The sequence below is a fragment of the Tenrec ecaudatus genome, chromosome 3 (genome assembly GCF_050624435.1).
Source record: "Tenrec ecaudatus isolate mTenEca1 chromosome 3, mTenEca1.hap1, whole genome shotgun sequence".
Lineage (NCBI taxonomy): Eukaryota > Metazoa > Chordata > Mammalia > Afrosoricida > Tenrecidae > Tenrec > Tenrec ecaudatus.
This window is the reverse complement of record NC_134532.1, coordinates 210,844,375-210,856,906: the sequence shown is the minus strand read 5'-3', so window position 1 is coordinate 210,856,906 and position 12,532 is coordinate 210,844,375. Positions and strand designations below refer to the sequence as shown.

Below are 12,532 nucleotides of genomic sequence, written 5' to 3'. Positions count from 1 at the left end.
ACATATGTAAATATATTTATATATGAGGATGGGGAAACAGATCTATGTGCATATATTTATACATTTAGTATTAAGGTAGCAGAAGGACATTGGGCCTCCACTTAAGTACTCCCCCAATGCAAGAATACTTTCTTCTATTAAATTGGCATTCTATGGTGCTCACATTCCTGACACAATCGCTGAAGACAAAGTGGGTGAATAAGTAAATGTGGTGCAGAAAGCTGATGGTGCCCAGCTATCAAAAGATATAGCATCTGGGGCCTTAAAGTCTTGAAGGTAAACAAACGGCCATCTAGCTCAGAAGCAACAAAGCCCACATGAAAGAAGCACACCTGCCTGTGTGATCACGAGGTGTCGAAGGGATTAGGTATCAGGCATCATCAGATCAAAAAAAATCTTATCATAGTGTATGACGGGGAGAGTGTGGACTATAGACCCAAAGCCCATTTGTAGGCCACTGGACATACCCTTACAGAAGGGTCTCAGAGAGGAGACGAGCCAGTCAGGGTGCGATTTAGCAATGAGTGAAAATACAACTTTCCTCTAGTTCCTAAATGCTTCCTCCTCCCCTACTATCATGATCGTAATTCTACCTTACAAATCTGGCTAGACCAGAGGATGTACACTAGTACAGATAGGAACTGGAAACACAGGGAATCCAGGGCGGATGATCCCTTCAGGACCAGTGGTGTGAGTGGTGATACTGGGAGGATGGAGGGAGGGTGGGTTGGAAAGGGGGAACCAATTACAAGGATCTACACATAACCTCCTCCTTGGGAGGAGGACAACAGAAAAGTGGGTGAAGGGAGACGTCGGACATGCAAGATATGACAAAATAATTATAAATTATCAAGGGTTCCTGAGGGGGAGGAGAGCAGGGAGGGAGGGGAAAATGCCAGGGACATAGGTGGAGAGCAAATATTTTGAGAATGATGAGGGCAATGAATGTACAAATGTGCTTTACACAATTAATGTATGTATAGATTGCCATTAGAGTTGTATGAGACCCTAGTAAAATGATTAAAAAAGAAGGAAAAAAATAAATTAAATGATGTGTTGCATCGGCGGCTCTGCTGTAAGTGGGTTTTTAAAAAGCAAAGAGGCCACTTTTTTTTACTAAAATTGCAACTGGCCCAAGTCATAGTATTTCCAGCTGATTCTCATGCATGCAAAAGTTGTGTAATGAAAAAGAAACACCTGAGCATTTAAATTATGAGGTTGGTGAAGAATGTGAAGTATCCCTTGGACTGTCAGAGGAATGAATAAATCTAGCTTGGAGGAAGTATAACCAGAAAACTCCATAAAAGTGAAGACATGCTTATTTTGGACATGTTAGCAGGAAAGACCAATCACTGGAGACAGACATCGTGCTTGATAGCACAGAAAATTGAAAAAAGAAACAAATCCTTCGGGGAGATGGATTGGCACAGTGTCTGCCACAATGGGCTCAAATACACCTATTGTTGTGAAGATGGTATAGGCCTGGACAGTGAACAACAGTTGTGTTATATTTAAACTCCTTCTGAATAGGAGCTGATTCATGGCATCTAATAACAACAACAACAACAATCTCCCCAGGAACCCCCATTTTTACTCAGGGTGGAAAGCTTATCATTTCATATCAATGTCGACCTAGTAATTTTTAGATTTAAACATAGTGAATTGTGAATGACAGCTCTGTTAATTTAAGACTCCTTACCCTCTTCTTAGTAAATTGTTAGGTGCCATTAAAGTTGATCCCAACTCCTATCATTCCCATGCACAACAGATTGGAATTCTGCCTGGTTCCGTGCCCGCCACCCAGTTGTTCTGCTGGAGTCCATTGCTGCACTCACTGTGGCAATGAACGTGGTGAGGTTCTTCTTTTCTCACTGACCGTCCACTTCACCAACCATGCGTGATGTCCGTTTCCAGGGACTGCTGTCCTCATATCTGAAGGATGTGGCTTGAAGTGTTACCATCCTCATTTCTCAGGAGCGTTCTGGTTGTAACTTCTTCCAAGACATATGAGTTTTTTCTTCTGGTTGTTGATGGTAGTTAGGTATTATTCGTCTCCAAAAACGTCATTCAAATGCACCAATTTATCTGTAGGCATCCTTAGTAATTGTCCAAAGTTCACACCTATACGAGGCGATTGAAAATACCATGGATTAGGTCTTGCCCATTTTAGGCTTCAAATTGACGCTCTGTAAAGCACATGATTACAGGTCCTGGAGTTGAAATAACTTCAGCCTCTTCTCAACTTTTAAAGGGGTAAGAATGCCTGCTTATTGGTGTGGAGTCAGGCATGGAATGTGAGTGTCTAGTGGGTGAGTTTTGGCTACTGAACTGGAACACCCTTTAAGGTGCCTGGTGTAGACATTTATCCGAGCCCTATCCCATAATCTAAGTTACCAGGGGTTTGATATAACTTTTTGCAATGTGGGTTAGCAGTTTCTCCTTTATGTGCTTCATTTTATCTACTTCCTTATTTTGGAAGCTGCTTGTTGCTAACATATGTGATCCTGGTCTGAACTCCAGTCATAGTGTCTGTGCATGATCTATCCTTTTCCTCTTACCAGCTGATCAGTTTCATTTCCAAAGGAAGGAAGGAAAACCGATCCGTCATTTTTCCTTCCTGCTCTTTGGTTTGTGGTATAAGGTCAATGCTCTGAATTATAAAGCTTCCCTCCACCCTCCACCCCTTTTGGTACTACCAACATAAATGCAGGCTTCTGAAATTTCCACAAACATAATCAACCAACCAAAATCACCCACTTTAAAAACTTTTTCTTCCTGCAAAATTGTTGTTGTTGTGTGCTTTCAAATCAGTTCCCACTCGTAGTGACCCTATGCACAACCGAACACACAGAGCCTGGTCCCGCGCCTGCTCGCGGTGGATATTATGTGCGAGTCCCTTGTTGCAGTCTCTGGGTCAATCCACTTCTCGCTCATCTTCCTCATTTCCATTGACCTTCCTCTTTGCTGTCGTTTTCCAGGGACTGGTCTCTCCTGACAGCATGTCCAGAGTACTTGCAATAAAGTCTCCCCATCTTAGTTACTAGGGAACATTCTGCCATACTTCTTCCAAGGCAGTTGGTGACTTTCCGAAAACCAAAACAACAAACCAAAAAGAGGTTCTTTGTTCTAGGTGCTGTAATTTTCTCACGAGGCTCATGTATATAGAAGACTAATACTCCTATCTGAAATCTCTCAGAATATTAATGCTTAGCATTTCGTGTGGCCAAAGGTGCATGAGATGGGGTCTTTCCACCTTTCCTCCTAAGGAGCATGTAAGGAAAGCCAATCTCTGGAAAGGACATCATGCTTGGTAAAGTAGAGGGCCAGTGAACAAAGAGGAAGATCCTTCAAGAGATGGATCGATACCGTGGTTGCAACAATGGGCTCAGGCGTGACAATAACTGTGAGGATGACAGGATTGCACAGTAGCTTGGGAGTTGTAGGTAGTGTTATTATGAGTCAGAACTAACTCAACAGCACTTATCAATAGCTTTAACATGCCCCCATTCCATGAAGCTTCCCTTCATGCCCTAGCTGGTGTAGGACTCCCTTCTCGGCACTCTACTAGTACTGTTAGCAGGTTTGTATCCTTGAAGCCACACGCGCTTTTGTGATGGCCTTTTGTCAAGTCTCAAGCACAATGTGATATAAGGCCTAATATTTCATGGGCTACCTTGAAATATGTCAAGGTCTAGGACCTAGATCTTGACATAACATATTTAGACCTTTAGGGCCCCAAGGACTGACCCTTACATTCCCATGCTATTGAGATAGATTTCTACTCATTTGCCCCCTCCCTTCCCCCACCTTCTGGCTGGACCATCTGCACTCCACCCAATCTTCAACCTAATGAGTTTCATTTCCATTTCACCCCAGGATTATGCAAACAAGCCAATTACATCCCCTTGCAGGAACAAGGTGGCTCTTAGTCCTTTGTTCCTAACAAAGTTGGCCTCCCTCTGCCCCTGTACAGGAGGGCCATGCTACTATGAGTGGCAGGCAGTGTCTGCCTCTTTGGGGCTGTGAGCATATGTGACTAATAGACTGCTGTCAATCTCCTCTTTCCAATGATGGGTGGGGCATATCCATCCTCAGAACGCTATCACAGAACTCCCTCCTTCCCCAGAGGAGGGGCAGGAAAATTGCACGATATGGTCACCTTGAAGGCAGAAGCAACGCTTTTTATTTATTTTCATATTTCCAGGGTTCAGTACTGTGCCTTGCTTACTGTACCTGCTAAAAAGTTATATTGAATACCCCATTCAAGTCCTCTCTTTAGTTCATTCAACAGCATCTCTTCAGTATCTATTTCATTGAGAATGGCGTTCAAGATTTTGTTCTATCCTTTCAATTAATCATAAAATCCTTGGAATCAGGCACTAACAATATTATGTAACTATATTTTCCGTCTGTGCTCCTAATGTACTCAGTACAGAACTAAGTGCAGGTAACTATTTGCTTGGTTGAAAATTAAAAAAAAAATCCTCCCCGCCTAATTTTAAAGAAAACCAGTCCACGCAGTGTATGTAACACTCCTGCTGTTTCTCCAGCAGGTCACGTTGGCTTTGCTGCATCACATATTCTCGTGGCTATTTTAGTTATTCAATATTTGTCAGGTCTCCAAGGCTTATGACATGTTTAGTTAAAGCCAACTCTGTTCAGTGCCTCCAGGTGGATTGTGCTGGAGGGAAATTGAATACGCATTGAGTGATGGTCAGATATTGGCTGGTTTCCCTCAAATGAGCTCTCTAATCATTCCCTGGTCCGGCCCTGTGAACTTATCGAAACTGTTAGAGGATGCACTCTGCATTTCACAGTAAGTTCCCTTCACGTTGGTGTTTTCTTTTTTTATGGAAATATGATGTCAGGAAATTTTGATCATTGGTCAAGGAAATTTCCACTAATTACTCCCCCTATTTTATCCCTGTATGGAATCCAACTTCCTCGCCTATCTAAATAAAGAGGGCAGGGGACAGACACTGCAATCTTTATCACCATATTTACGTAAATTTCTGTGATTAAGAAAAAAGGGATTTGGAAACTGGAATGAGGGCACCCCCAAAGTACAATGGGTCATTTGCTTCACGTTTAGAACCATTATGAGTCCAAAGTTGATGGATCAGCATCATGACTGCAGAGAAGTTAAGGAACTGGAGGAAACAACATCTAGGACTGGATAGATGCCAATCAATGGGCTGTCCCCTTTCACATAAATATCCTTTAGGAGAATCCTGAGGTAAGTATTTTCTTTAGTTTGATCTTTAAAAAAATGAGGGACTTATGCAGGTCACAAAAACATGCCCAACCCCGCACAGGCAAAGTACTGGAAGACCCTGGTTTGGAGCAAGCGTGTCTCTGTCCCCGGAGCACATGCATGTTCTTTCCCAACCACTGTGCAATTCCCAGCACTGGTAATTGTCCTCTGTTTTTATTTAAACAACAGTGTGATTGAGTGCGCGTCGTCACAAATGTGAGCATCATTAATGCTTTGGGCCACCAGAGTACCATTTAGTGCAAGGAAGCAGCTCTCTTTTCATACAAATCATTTATTTGTACCAAAGTCTTCCACTTGAGCTCCCAATGTGAATTGGACTAATGTATTATTTTATCCTAATGAGGCTGTTGGAATCCAGGGTGAATAGAATCTATGAGACTACAGACTTTCAATGCTTTCATTTATTTTCTGGTCGTAAAATGTTAACCTATATGATTTGGATTCATTTACACAATGACTCTCATTAAAAAGAAAGTTGGATGAACGACTGCGCTCCTTATGACCGTTTTCTCAAGACAAGATCTTTCGCTCAGAAACAGAAGTATTGATTTTGATGCCAAGTGTAAATAGATCTGAGCCATTTGAAATGTAGGGTGAAACATTGATCTCAAAGAGGCTTTGGTCTTCTTCTCACCTTGGCAAATGCATTCTTTCACCTCTGAAGCAGGTATACTGGAGCAACCCAGAGGGATAACAGGGCTCTGCTGAAAATTTTCAATAAAATTGAAAAGCTGAAAAAAAAAGTATTTAAAACCCAGAATGTGAGTGCCCTTAACTCCAAACAACTGAGATATAGAACTTGATAATACTTCAATAGCTTTCATCCACTGGCCCATCCGTTCTTTGATAGCATGTAAAATCCAGACTGCAAAGTGTGTACCACAGCGTTTCAGTACACCAATTCCAGGATTGATTCTGCTAAAGGACCTGACCGGCGTTTACAAACAAATGGCAGAGATTAGAGCAAGAAGTAAGGAAAAATAGAGCTTGAAAGGGAGAAACGAAGGCAGGACATTGTCAGAGGGAACAGACTGTCAGGGGGAAAATACTGAGACGAGAGAGAGGAAAAAGATATCGGAGCACAGACACATGCAAAGAGAAATGACACGAAATGAAAACTACTTGGAGGTTCATGGGCATTTCATCCAATTTTCCTCCCTGTGTTTTGAATATAGCATGCAAGGAAGTGGCTCTGATCTGACAAAAACATTGGCGACCAAAGGTTTAGACTTGAATTCTGGTTCCGCTGTTAACATTTGATAAGACCTCCAGCAGATTGCTTCAATCGGTTGGGACCTCCGTTAACTTATAAGTGAAATGGAATGAGGATTTGAGATTTTACAGTGTATGATTAACTGATGTCATGAATGTGAAAGAGTGTGCAAATGTTAGTTGTTACAGTTGTTGTTGTCGTCAGGTGCCATAGAGTTGGTTCTAGCTCACAGGGACCCTAGGGCACAACAGAACGAGACACTGCCCAGTCCTCCACCAGCCTCCCAATTGTTCTTATGCTGGAGACCATGGTTGGAGCCACGCTGGGAGTTAATCTTCAGGAAGGCATTCTTCTCTTTCGCTGTCTTTCTACTTTACCAAACATGACGTCCTTCTCCAGGACTGGTCTCTCTGGACAACATGCCCACCACATACAAGATGAAGTCTTGCTATCCTTGCCTCGAAGGAGCACGCTGGCATATTCTAAGAAATTGGTTTGTCCTTTTGGCAGTCCATGGTACTTTTCAATATTTTTTTCCAGCATTACTATTCAAATGCATCCATTCTTCTTTGGTCCTCTATTTAATGTCTGATTTTCAGCTGCATATGAACCATGCCATGGTTCAGACCCACCTTAATCCTCAAAGCAATAGCTTTGCTTTTCAATGCTCTAAAGAAGTCATGTGCAGCAGATTTACCCAGTGCATCTTTTTTTGATCTCTTGGCTCCTGCTTCCATTAGCGTTGATTGTGCATCCAAGAGAGATAAAAATCTTTGAGATAAAAATCTTTGACAACTTCTTCTTTTTTTCTGTTTATGATGATGTTACCTATTGGTTCAATTGTGAGGACTGTGGTCATCTTTACAAAGAACTGCGATCAATACTGAAGCTGCAATCCTGGGTCTTCATCAGCAAATGCTTTAGGTTCCTCTTTACTTTCAGCCAGCGAGGTTATGCCATCTACACATCTCAGGTTGTCAATAAGCCTTCATCCAATCCTGACACCACACTCTTTATCATGTAAGCCAGTTTCTCTGATTATTTGCTCAGTGTATACATTGAATATGGTGAAAGGATATAAGTCTGTCACATATCTTTCCTGATTTTAATCCATACAGTCTTCCCTTGCTCTGTCTGCACAACTGCCTCTTGATCCATGTAGAGGTTCTAAATGAGCACAGTGAAGTGTTCTGGGACTTCGATTCTTCTCAAGGAGATCCATACTTTCCTATGATTCACGGTGCTGAATGCCTTGGCATAGTAAAAACAAAAACACAAGTAAACATCTATCTGGTATTCTGTGTATTGAGCCAAGATCCATCTGACATCAGCAATGATATCCCTTGTTCAAAGTCCTCTCTGTCAGCTCCCTGTCAATGTAGGTCTGAAACCGTTGTTGGATGATCTTCAGCAATATTTTACTTGCATGTGATATCAATGATATTGTTGTGTAATTTGAGCATTCCGTTGGGTCACTTTTCTCTGGAATGGGTACAAATATGGTTCTCTTCCAGTTGTTATTCGGTACCGTTAAATTGGGTTTGATTCATTCAATTGTTGGTATGTTTGAACCAACTGTTGCAGGCATTGTGTCAATCCATCTCATTGAAAGTCTTCCCTTTCTCCCACAACTCTCTATTTTATTAAGCATATTCTTCTTCAGGGACTGGTCCATTACTATAACATGTTCCAAGTACATGAGAGAAAGCCTTGTTATCCTCACTTCTAAGAGCATTCTTATTCTTCCAAGACAACCTTTCTTGTTCTCTGGCAATCGATAGTACATTAAATATTCTTCACCAACACTGTATTTCAAATACACCCGTTCTCTGTTTTTCTGTATTCATTTTCTACCTGTCTCATGGATATGCTGCAATTGTTAGGCTCCAATTCATAGCAACTTCATTTACAACAGAATGAAATATTTGCCCATGCTATACCATCTTCAGAATTGGTGCTATATTTGAGCACATTTTAAGTTCTGTCCCAATCCATCTCATCTTTTTTTTTAAGCTGGCCCTCTACTTTACCAAGTATGGTGTCCTTCTTTAGAGAATGGTCTGTCTTCATATTATGCTCAAAGCCATGATAATGTTCAATGTACATGATATGAAATCTTGAAATTTTTTCTTCCAAGGAGTGTTGCAGCTGTACTTCTTCCAAGAAAGAGTTTCTTCAATATTCCTTACCAATACTTAATTCAAATGCATAATTTCCCTTGTCTTATTAACTGCCCAGCTTTCATATACATATGAGGGACTTGATGCTTTCTGACCTCTGCAATGACTTACCTTGTGCCATGCCCTCTTCTGCATCCAGGTGCATTCCTGGCAGCCCCTTTTTGACGTACTGCTGCAACTCTTTTTGCATTGTCTTCAGCAACCTTTATCTTGCCTTTGGTATCCGTGACATTGCTGATTGGTTTCTGGGCTTATAAATGGTGCTCACAAGTTGCCTACCTGCCATTGTGCACATCTCTTTGCATCTCATCTGTTTCTTAGGTAACTCAGAAGTGATTAGATTTAGAACACAATCTACTTGCTAATTAAAATGAAGGTAAGATAAAGTCCTATTTTCATCCATAAGCAGAAGAGCCAGGAATTCAACACATACTTTTGGGAGACACAATTAAATCCTTAACACTCACCTTCTTTTTGTTGTTTTAGAATTTTTTATTGTGAATTGGATGAAGATTTCCAAAGCAGAGCATTGATACTACATTCAACAATTCATATACATTCTGTTACTCAAGCTCACATTTCAATGTTGCTTCAATTGTTTTGCTTGAACCTGTTCAAAATGTTAGCTCTGATCTACGCCTACCCCAAACAGGCTCATTTCCCAGCCTTCCCCAGGTCAGATTGACTAAATACGAAGGTTATTTAGAACTATCTTTTTTTATCACTCTACATTAATTTTAATACCACATCCTGTTAATGCAGCTCCCCAATGTTTTGTGATTCTGTTTGCTCTCCTTCAGGTCTGCCGCTGTCACTGTAGTACAAATCACAATCTTTTCTCACGTGGATTATGATGTTGATTTTCAAATGTGTTTTTTCACTTCTGGTTCTTTTGTGAAGTCCCAGGCTAGTACAAAAGGTTGAGCTACTAACAGAAAGGTTGGAAGTTCAGTCCACTCAGAGCTGGCCCTGTACCGCTGCAAAATCAACCACTGGACACCCTGTGGACCGCGGCTCTACTTCCAGACACTATGAATTGCCATTGACTCAATGGCAACGGAAACTTGAGTTTACTTGTCTTGTTTCCACACAGCACACAGCAATCACAGCGACATTTCAAAACCACAAAGTGGTTATGCCATTGTACAGTTTAACAGCTTTCAGTTGGGCCTCCCATGGTGCTTATCCTAATATCCAGCACTTTCATCAAAGTTGACATGACCCCGTGTTCCTGTTGCTCTGGTTTCGCCTCACGCATCACTGATCCTTCTAATTATTAACAATCTTTTTTTTTTTCTACCCACCATGTTGCAGAATTTGGCACTTCCTTATGTTACCTAGCAAAGCCACTATTAAAAACTCAAAGTTTAGAGACCAGCAAAAGAGACGGTCCTTTGTTTATACCAAAGCCCCAACCAAATCCACCACTACTGGATAGACTATGATTCCTGACTCCCCTGTCCGACAGGGTAGGTAGAACTGCCTCATCGAGTTTCCACGACTGTAATCTTTCCAGAACTGCCAAATCTTTCTCCCAGATGATGAGTTCTAACTGCCCGCCTTCAGGCTAGCAGTTGAGTACATAACCACAGACTCAGCAAGGCTGCTTGTTTGCTTACACCTGGTGTGCAATGTACTATCTTGGCTGCCTTCAAAGGAAATGTGGAGGAAAGGTAGACCATTTTGCAAATGTTGACAATTAAGATTTTCAAGGGCTGGCTTTCATTTGAGACAGAAATTAGAACTGGGAGGGAGCTTAGTGAGCTTGCAATCCTATCCTTTCCGGGGGGGAAATGCAGAGGTGGCGGCTCTGCTAAGTGAAACGACTTGCTGAAATCATAGCCCCTGCTCATTTTCGCACGCTGTAAGTACCTTTTAGGAATAGACGTTTGGCACAACTGAGGGCAGGTCAAACTCCCCTTCTTTCTCTAGTCCGGTCTTTTGGTCTCCAAATGTACTCCTGCTTTAGGAATGGAAAAATGAAAAGAAAAAACCCTGTCATTGTTGTGTTTTTTTTTAAAAAAAACATGTTATTAGGTGCTCATACAACTCTTACCACAATCCATACATATACACACATCAATTGTATAAAGCACATCTGTACATTCTTTGCCCTAATCATTTTCAAAGCATTTTTCTCCACTTAAGGCCTTTGCATCAAGCCCTCATTTTTCCCCTTCCTCCCCGTTCCCCCCTCCCTCATGAGCCCTTGATAATTTATAAATTATTTTGTTATCTCTTGCCTTATCTGGTGTCTCCCTTCACCCCCTTTTCTGTTGTCCGTCCCCCAGGGAGGAGGTCACTTGTAGATCCTTGTAATCGGGTCCTCCTTTCCAACCCACTCACCCTCTACTCTCCCAGTATCGCCCCTCACACCCCTGATCCTGAAGGTATTGTCTTTTTACGAATAAGTTTAAGGGAGAATATTATAAATATGTAATTGCTTCTTGATAAAAAAGCCTTCTTACACATATATGTGTCACTGGATTTGTTTCTCTAGTCAACTGTCCTAACATACCATAATGCACAAGTCTGAATCATTCAATAGTTATAGGAAAGGTCTGTGTGTGAGGTGGCAGTAGGATTTAACTACCTCAGCTCTGGTTTCAGATTGCCTGACTTTATATTGCTGCTCTTAGATCCATCAGTTGTGTGGTTTCTTGCAGCTTACTTAAATTCTCTGCCTTAATTTTATCATCTACAACATGGAAGACAATTTTTATACTTCTGCCTACTTTTTGCACCTGTTATTCATAGCTTTCACTGAAGACCATCTCTTCAACATGGTTGTCTACCAAGTCGACTCACAAAGATGTAGTGTTCCCCTTCAATGGAGAAAGTAGGTCTGTTACCTGACCCCTCTAATAAAGGCAGTAGCTCCCTCTGAGGTAAAAGTCAGACAGACTTGCTGGTGGCCTCCAGATGGTTGGGGCTTTACTAAACTCAGGGTTACTCATTGACTACTACGGCCTAAAGCAGGTACAACCTGCACCTGACCCACTTCTTTTGTCCCTGTGGGGTCTGGGAAGGAATGAAACAGGATGTGTTTGTGAAGTCCTTGCTGTGTGTTGTGCCTGGAGTCCTTTGTTTCTGACCCAAAAGTATGCGTGTGGCAGGTTAACTTACTAGCTTGCAAGAAAAGTAAAGTCTTGAATCCTTCAGGGTTCTGGGCAACAATCGTCTAGAAAAACTCACTGTCACTGAGTTGATGCCAACTCATAGGAACCCTGTAGGACAGGTCAGAACTGCCTCTGTGGGATTTCGAGAGTACAAATCTTTATGAGTAGAAAAGCCTCATCTTTCTCTCAAAGAGAAGCTGTTGGGTTTGAACTGCCCACCTTGCAGTTAGCAGCCAATGCGTAACACCACCAGGTATCCTTGGCAACAATTTTAAACCTAAACAAAACTCACTGCCATTGTGTCCAAGTGGACGCATAGTGCCCCTTATAGGTCAGGGCAGAACTTCCCCTGTGAGTTTCTCAAACTAACAGTTTACAAGAATAGAAAGCCCTGTATTTCTCCCATGGAGCAACTGGTGGTTTCAAACTGTGGACCTTGCATATCACAACCCAACCACTAACCACTATGCCACTGAGGGTCCAGGCAGTACTACTAGTCCTACTTTATTATGGTGCTGAAAGGAGAAAGTCAAGCGGCACTGAGTGTATTAGCCAAAGGGCTCCAGGAATTGATGGAGCAGCATAGAAATGTTTCAACAAGCAGATGAGATTGGCTGGGAACTCCCTATTTTAAATGGCTGGCTCTCTCCTGTCTAATTCCCATTTTAACAAGGAAAGCAGAATCAGTGTGGGATATATATTAATACTGATTTCAAGGCCTTGGTTTCACGACTGTAACAGCAGG

The 12,532-nt window shown here is 41.8% G+C and overlaps 1 pseudogene; it reads right to left on the bottom strand.

Moving 5' to 3' along the window:
• LOC142442514 (delayed-rectifier potassium channel regulatory subunit KCNS3-like) overlaps nucleotides 1-8,858 on the bottom strand; it is a 118,195-nt pseudogene extending 109,337 nt beyond the window's left edge.
• Between the last annotated feature and the right edge of the window lie 3,674 nt (nucleotides 8,859-12,532).